Source organism: Amblyomma maculatum, chromosome 4 (genome assembly GCF_055883805.1).
Source record: "Amblyomma maculatum isolate TAMU_Amacu chromosome 4, ASM5588380v1, whole genome shotgun sequence".
In the NCBI taxonomy this organism is placed as follows: domain Eukaryota; kingdom Metazoa; phylum Arthropoda; class Arachnida; order Ixodida; family Ixodidae; genus Amblyomma; species Amblyomma maculatum.
Window position 1 is genome coordinate 139,304,610 of NC_139347.1, and position 8,374 is coordinate 139,312,983.

Consider the following 8,374-nt stretch of genomic DNA (forward strand, 5'->3'; position numbering starts at 1 on the left):
AAGGCAAAACTGTAATGGTATGACGCGATAGAGTCACACGCACGAACGATGTCTCACTTTTTTTCTTATTTTACATTTTCTTCTGTTTCTTTGAATTTTATGTACCGATACATTGGATTTCCATTCTCAGCAGCTAGTTGACACCTTTAAACGCATCTTTCATTTTTAATTATTAGAGTTAATTGTTCAATCAATCACATATGCTGTATATTTTCTAAATTAGCATCATCAAGCACTAGTTTTTCATTGTGACCATTTTGCCTCCTTTTGAACCCTTTCCTAACTTCCAATTTTTATTTATTAATTGATCAGTTACACACGTCAAATTTTCAAAATTAGCGCCATCAAGCATTGTATTTTTCATTCTGAGCATATTGACACCGTTGAACCCTCTACCTCCAATATTTCATTTCTATTGATTATTTGAATTACTCGATCATTTACACACTATACATTTTCAATAGCATCATCATGCACTGGCTTCATCGTCTAAGCATTTTTACACCTTCGGACCTCACTTTTTCGAATTTGTTTTCATTTCTTCATAATCAATTAGTTGCAATGATTTCATTAAATTATGATCGCTTATCACACCACCAACCATCATCAATCACCAGAACTATAAATTAACATATGATTTTTTTTTTTTTACGCAGCCCCCGATTATTTCAGACACACGATGCCGAGAACTACAACTACAGTAACGCACGATGGGGGCCGAATTAAGCGGGAAACGCATGTGAGCGAAAACGTGAGCGAATCGACAAGGCGGTGCGGCGAAAGCGATCATGGTTCGCTCCGTCGCCTACTGGGGAAGACGCATGCACGCGACAGCGCGAACCGAGCGAAACGGCGACAACGCTCTGGGTAGGTTGTGTGGCTGGCATTTGGCTGGCATAGTGGCACGGCCGCTCGATGGAAGCGCACTGGGTGCGGCCTGCTGCGTCGCGCCGCCGTCAATGGGCAAGCGCGTCTTTGGGGAGTTTACAGTTGCGCACGCTATTTCTGCTGAGGGCGCCACTGTTCGGGGACACGTCGCTGCCGGGGTCGCCGGCTGTGAGCGCGCGGTTTGCTTCCTTTCTGAGCGCGTTCGCCTCGCGTCTGCGGGGTAAACGCAAACTTTTTTTGTGCGCGCGTGTGCAAGGACGTTAACGTTGAGACTGGATGCGTTTGTTTTTTAAGGCGAAAGCCGTTCTAGGCCCATGGAACGAAAATCTATGCACAGAAGCTGTGCCTGTTATCTGTGCGTCGCATCTGTGCACTGGTGTGCCAGTCGCAAAAGCGGACGTGCAAGGAGGGAGATTAAGAATGAAAATGATTGATGGTGATAGGTAATCAATAAAAGTTATAGACATTGATAGAGATAATGACTAATGCTAATAACTAATAATGGTGAATAATGACTAAAATGATTTGTAATGACCAGTATACCAAACTACGACATGTAATGACCGCAGTTGATTAGAAATGAGTAAAAGTGCTTAGCAATGTGTGGTAATGACTATAATAGCTAGACATGACTCATCATTACGGTTAATGACAACGAAATGATCAATATGTGAAACGACATGTAATGACCACTGCTGATTCTAAATGAGTAACCTGCTTAGTTATGAGTGATAAGGGCTACAGTGACTAACTACTCAGGCAGACTCATCATGACTGAGAAACGACTAATATATCAAACGACGACTTGAAATGACGAACTGTGGCAAACGATGAGAGGCAAATGATAGGAGAAGAGTAGGCTTTCGCCGTCCTGCGCTTAAGAGACATCTAAGAGACCCTCTAATTTTACCTGCTGAGCTCGCTTCAGGCAAAGACAGCAGCGAGGAGTTTAAATGCACTCGCCTCCTCTGAAATGAAAGCGGCGTTGCGGTTAAAACGCCCAATTGGACTTGTTGGTGATTAATTATAGGTTAACCGTGCAAACAACGCGACGGGAGCACAGGAGAAGAAGACGGCATAACCGCGCTAGTTGTGTCGTCCTCTTTTCCTGTGTTCCCGTCACGTTGCTTAACTAACCAGGGAGCTGGCCAGTGAACTAGGATTTTTAACTATGTGTTGTGAAGCAGATGAACACGATGAGCTAGCACCAGAAGCTTTTCTCGCAGGTTATGTTGCGAGGACATATCAGAAAAAGCTACGAAGGTTCTTTTTTTATATAAGCAAATTTTGCCGCGCTAGTCTGAGTGGCCTTGCAAGTAAAGGAGCCTGTGCATACAGCATTTGTTTATACTGTTGAGACTGTTCGAGCCGATGCGATAAAATGAAAAGCCACGTTCCACAGAAAATATGGCGCCCGCTCTGTCGGCAGACAGCCGGAAAAAAACCTCTCTGGTAAGAGGCACTTTAGTTGGTGATATGGCCAGACACCTTTGGCGCAATGAGAACACATCACATGTTCAATGTGGCAGGAGCTGCCAAACCAGAGAGAGTCAATAAGATGTAAGGGTGAAAAAGGGAATTATTGAAAGCGGGACCCTTAGATCCCAAGTCAGGCACACTATACTCCTATAGGGCACGTTCGTACGGCTGCGGTAAAGAGGGGCTTTATACTATAGCTATGTGTAGGGTGCTATTTCATATAATGCGGTGGCTTAAGGCTGCATTCTAATGATATGAGACAGAGGCAGCAATTACGGGATACGGTGAATAAGCAGGTATACCAAAGTGCGGGCACTCTAACGAAGCTCCTCAAGGAGACTTAAGAACCCCAAGTTTTGTTTATCACTACCAGGTTGTTGCTTAATTTATGCGATATTTGGTAATGGTTTTGAGGCGACATGTCAGTCGAGCAAGAGCCTGTTGCAGGAAATATAGTCAACTGGACCAGTTACAGGTTAATGAAAACCAAGGACAATGGAGGCTTAATGTACCCCGCAAAGGAAGTAATCAAGTTTTGTCAGCTTACGAGCACATTCATTAACAGGATGATGAAGTCTGAAGAGGTCCGGTGAAGTAGCAAGCTGTGTAAACTTTTGGTTTCATCATTGTTTTCTCACTGTACACAGTACCTGCAGCTAATCTATAAAAACAATGATAGTGCCCATGCTAAGGCGCTATGAAAGATATCGTTAAGTTGCTGCCCCCACTGATAGCGAGCTGGGCTGGAAATGTCAACTCAACAGTGGAGCGATGTGTATGGCTATGGCATAAACCTCTCTCAAGAAAGGTTTTCGGACTGCAATTGGTAATTTTTTTCCTTTTTCTGCGTGGCCATTAAATAAGCATACTTGGCTGCTCGCTGAATCTCGGCTGCAGTTGCGCTCTGACGCGTGAACATTCTTGTGATCACAGCTGAGAGTTTCACAACAACAACACTCGATGCGCGTTCTTCCATTGAAAATACGAACCAGCAAAATTGTATGGGTTTGCGAGCAGCCAATAAAAATATTATTAAAAACTTTCGGCGCATATACGTAGCCCCTTGAGGCAGACCGGCTCTATCAAGCGCGCTTACTTTGTCCGGTCATGCAAAATGCGGGAAACCATGACGGATAGCGTTCTGGCGTAAAAAGTTTAGGTCTCCAACTGAGTCGAAGATCCCAGGTTATCATCTAGATTTAACCTAATAAACATCTTCATATTTCCACCGTAAAATTTGTCACAATGAGATAGAAAGGCTGGTTACATGTCGCATTTTCACAGAGGTTGCTCATAGTAGGACATTTTTTTATTGGATAGCGCTGGCAGCTTAGAACAGGTTGACATCAATTTGTGTATAAAAGCTGTATGCAGGAATGAGTAAATGGTATGAAAATGAGACACGGAATTCGTGACACAGTCAAGTGGTTATGCATTAGGTTACCATGGCAGCTGAACAGCTTCGAATTGTTCACAGCCGGGTCACATTTTATTGTGACGAACAACTGGATCCGATGCAACATCACGGTAATTCGAGTGGCCTTCAACCACCGTGACTATAAGTTTCCTGGGGTACACTCCAGTGTACATCCTGCCGAGCAAGCGCTAAGTGCTGACATGGTCACACTAGACATGACAGTATATACTAATTCTTGTTGCCAAATTGTGTGAAGCGGAGCTCTTATATCCTTGAAATAAAGCGCTTCTACCACGCCGACTCCTCCCTCAAAGCGCAGCCAGGCGCAGCTCTCCGCGCGCGGCTGTCCCCGAACGGTGGCGCCGCGGAGGTGGCGACTGGAAGTAGGCGCCTCCCTCCGGTTTCGGGCGATGTAGCAGGCCGCACCTAGTGCGCTTCCATCGAGCGGCCGTGATAGTGGCTTAGTACACCGCAAAACTATTGCCAAATCCAACAACAGTCATAACGATTGCAAGAATTAAAGTTATTTTGCGACAACATGGCAAAGTAAAATGCATTTACAGCAAACCGTATCGAATGTGTGTGAACTTGCACTGTAATCGGCACGAATAGTCAAGTGACCCCTTGTTTCTATTGTTGTTTCGGTTGCGATTAGACGTTCTTTGAATCCTTGGCTATACCTTGGCTATTCATCATTGTTCGTACAAAGCGAAATGTTTACGCGGTAATGCACAATCACAATGCAACACAGCAAAATAAAGAAAGCATGCAAAATGAGCGGCAGTGACGTACGGTTACTTCCGGGCGAACGAGCGAAATTTTCTATTTCGGCAGATCCGAGCGACTAGCCAAGCGACACATGCATTTCTGTTCGCGCGAAGGGTTCGCGCGACGCGTGCCGCCGTCGCGTTCGCGCGCGTGAGTTTTCGCGTGCATGCGATTCAGCCTTTAGCCGGATGTAATGGGGAGGGTATTTTTGCATACCGTGAACGCGCAATCACGTGACACAAAAGTGACGTGGGGCTACTACGTCACTTCTGCGTGTCCTGTCGACGGTTTTTTTTTTTGTTTTTGATTTTTTTTTATTCTACTGGGGCAGTGAGAAAAGCGCTTGGCCGTCGGAGCGCGGCTTCGAGCTGGTGGAGGGGGAGAGTTGTGACCGTGCATGGTCCGCGCTTTCGCGCACTATTGTGCGCCTGTGGGCATGGTATTGATATGTGCTATTGGTGCAAGGGCTCTAAGTGAGCCTGTTCCCATGAACCTTTTTTTGTGAGCATGCTTTGCTTTGTCGTGACCCTGGAACTACCAAGTTGGCCCTGTCAAGGGAACGTCAAGAAAAATACAAAGAAACGTCGCCCTGTGAGAAATAGCCGGAAGTGCTTTTGTTCAACTGTTCACCATTCCCGTCGAGAGGCGCTATTGTCAAGTGAGGAATGTCTTTTGTCCAAAGGAGACGGTCGGAGTGACACGTCCGCTGACATACAGGAGAAGAAAGGAGCATGAGGATTACGGCCATTAGAGGATTTCCCGTGAATGCAGGAAAGAGTTGCAATAGCCGGAAAGGGACAATGCTGGGAGCAGTATTCGTGGCGCGCACGTACTCTTGGGTTTCTGAGAAGGAAATCCACTTGCCGGAACCAACATAGCGAATCTTTGCAGAAGAATCGAAATTTACCTCCTCGCCGTTCCCAAGCTCTACCCGCCAACAAGTGACCACGCCCGACGAAACAATACTGGACCAGTCAGTGCGTCAGACCATCAGTGCAGTGATGTGTTCGATTGGTTGCCGATATCTGAGTGGTGTGCCCTGGCACTGATTGGCTAGCATCTTCAGAGAGGGGCTGGACATAGGGGGATTTAAGGACGTTGCAGAGCACGAAATGACGCTCTAAGCCCTGGGTAAACGGCTCATCCAGACGCTTCTCGCTATGAACTCTTAACGCTTGCCATTTTGCTGATATACCCCATTTTCATGTAAATAAGTTTTCTCAAAGTGCCATTAAACCTGCTTGTGTATATTTTATCAACTTCGAAGATTAAATCCTTCATCAACCCGGAGTCTCTGCACGCTACCAAGTGAAGGCCGGGTCACACGGGCATTTCGAAGACCCTCGAACCGACTTCCTATCGACTCGAAGGCCTTCGAAAGCTGCCACACGGGCGTTTTAAATGACCATTGAGTCGATAGTCTATCGAGACAACAGAACAGCTCAGAACTCGATCGAGATCTCGAAGGCCTTCGAACGTCGCGCAAGGTTGCTAGCGTTGACCCGAGGAGCGTCACGCACACACGCGCACAGCGCGTTTACGATACAAAAACGTGAACAAGCGTTATTATTTTATATCTTTAATTTACGCGGTAAAATATTAATACCCGTAATAATTTTAAAATAGTATCGCTCTTTTTTTAGGCGTATTATTTATGTACTCTTCTCTACTACTGTAGCATGCATGCACATGCGCTACCGAGAAAAACAAACAATGAAAAGCACAGTCGTATGATGCAGCAAGACTTTTTGACGGGTTAGTTGGTACATGATCTTGATTCTTATAGCGCTGAAGAAACACCACAGGAAGAAAGACACTTCTGTCTGCGCTTCTGTCCTTTTGTGTTTTTCTTCCTGTGGTGATCAAGTCGTATGAACGCCAACGCGTTAAAAAAAAAAAAGTTGTCGTTGAATAACAACTAAACACCTGCAGTTACTAAAAAAAGGTAACAGTTATATTTTATTTTGCATTTATAGAGAGATTTTAGTTCTTTAAGCAAAACCGAAAGTAACGATAGTGGCGCCATAAAAATTTGGCGCCAAACACCAGAACTATTTCAATAGCCTTCGAGTTCTGCCGTGTAGAAGCGGCAAAACTCCTTCGAGTTCGATCGCGATTGAAAATCTCGAAGGCTATCAACTCAATCGCCTTTGAAAATGACCGTGTGACTGGGGTATTAGTCCCAGCGTTACGACAAGAGCATCTCGCCGTCCGCACTTAACAGCACGTACGCTTTCTTCTGTAAAGCCTTTACAGTTTTGTCCAGTTAGTTCTGTCCACGCCATGGCTCCTCCTCCAACACAGTCTTCTCCTCTCCCGCATGACTCCAAGCAGTAAACAGAATTTTCCTCCCCTGGGGGAATGAGTGAGCGCAGATTTTGTGCGTTCGCAGTCTTTTGCTTTCGTTCTCTTTCTTCCGGTGGTCTGGCAAAAAGCAAATAACTTTACAGCATCTTGCGCGTAAACGTTGATGTTTGGAATTAAGCTGTGAAATTATACAATATGTTACTTAGGTTACGGATACGCCACTATATATATATATATATATATATATATATATATATATATATATATATATATATATATATATATATATATATATATATATATATATATATATATATATATATATAGTTGTGTGTACATAATTGAGGCGTAACGTTTAAGGTGCAGAAGCGGCTGATTGAGCCAAGTAAACGACACATCAAATCTGCAGCACTCCCTCCGCTGCCTCTCAAGCCAAACCAGCCCATACATTACAGCTAGGGAAAAAGAAGAAAGGAAGAAAGCATGCATACTACTTTACCGAGGCACGGCCGGTCTCGAGGGAGAGCGCGTTTCTCTGCGCGCGCTCTCTCCCTCGAGACCGGCCGTGACCGAGGGCAGCTCGTTTGAAACCACGCTGTCTACGTTGGATAGCCTGCCCGCCCCTAAAGCCCCTTTATTGAGGGGCTTGACCCGCCCCTTCTTTCAACCTTTCTCAATAGGAAAAAAAAAATGCAGAAGAAAGCGTGCGTGCTGTTAAGTGCGGACGGCTATAGACGCTCTCCCTCCGCCAGCTCGAAGCCGCGCTCCGACGGCCGAGCGCTTTACTCATTGCCCCAGTAGAATAAAAACAAAAAAACAAAACGTCGACAGGACACGCAAAAGTGACGTAGTAGCACCACGTCACTTTTGTGTCACGTGATTGCGCGTTCATGGTGTGCAAACGTACTCTCCCGTAACGTAGACGGGTAGAGGAGAAAAGATGGTTGTCATTAGGTGTGGTGGAACGCTGAATCGTGTCGTCGTTGTTGTTTTTCAACACATTTATTTAATCAAAAGTGAGAGTAGATATGACGGCAGTCCTGGGTGGCGCATCGTGTCGTTGTTGTCGTTCAGTCGTGTCAGGATGGCCGAGCGGTTAAGGCGCTGCGCTCAAGACGCAGTCCGGTCTACCGGGCGTGGGTTCAAGTCCCACTTCTGACATCACTTTTTTTTTTTCATTATCCCTTAAAGGAACGGGATATTGGGCTGTTTTGAAATGTGCTAATACTCTAGGTTTTTTTCTATCTGTGAAGGTGTTTTCGATTATACATAAACTACCGGCGCAATGGTTTGGTTGGTTTGGTTTTTTTGGGTTTAAGGTCCCAAGCAAATCAGGCTGTGAGAGACATCGTAGTGGAGGACTCCTGAAATTTCAACCAGCTGAGGTTCTTTAACGTGAACTGACATCGCACAGCACACGGACGCCACTCGCAGACTAAAACTTGCCATTCAAACCTCCCGCACTCGCGTGATTGATGCAGAGAAGGAAAGCAGATACATTCGCTCCTGTCGTCT

The 8,374-nt window shown here is 45.4% G+C and overlaps 1 non-coding gene across 1 annotated transcript; it reads left to right on the forward strand.

Annotated features, from left to right (window-relative positions):
• Positions 1–7,937: 7,937 nt before the first annotated feature.
• On the forward strand, positions 7,938–8,020 carry TRNAL-CAA (transfer RNA leucine (anticodon CAA)). The gene has a single exon. It is a non-coding gene; the product is annotated as a tRNA-Leu (tRNA).
• The last annotated feature ends 354 nt before the right edge of the window (positions 8,021–8,374 follow it).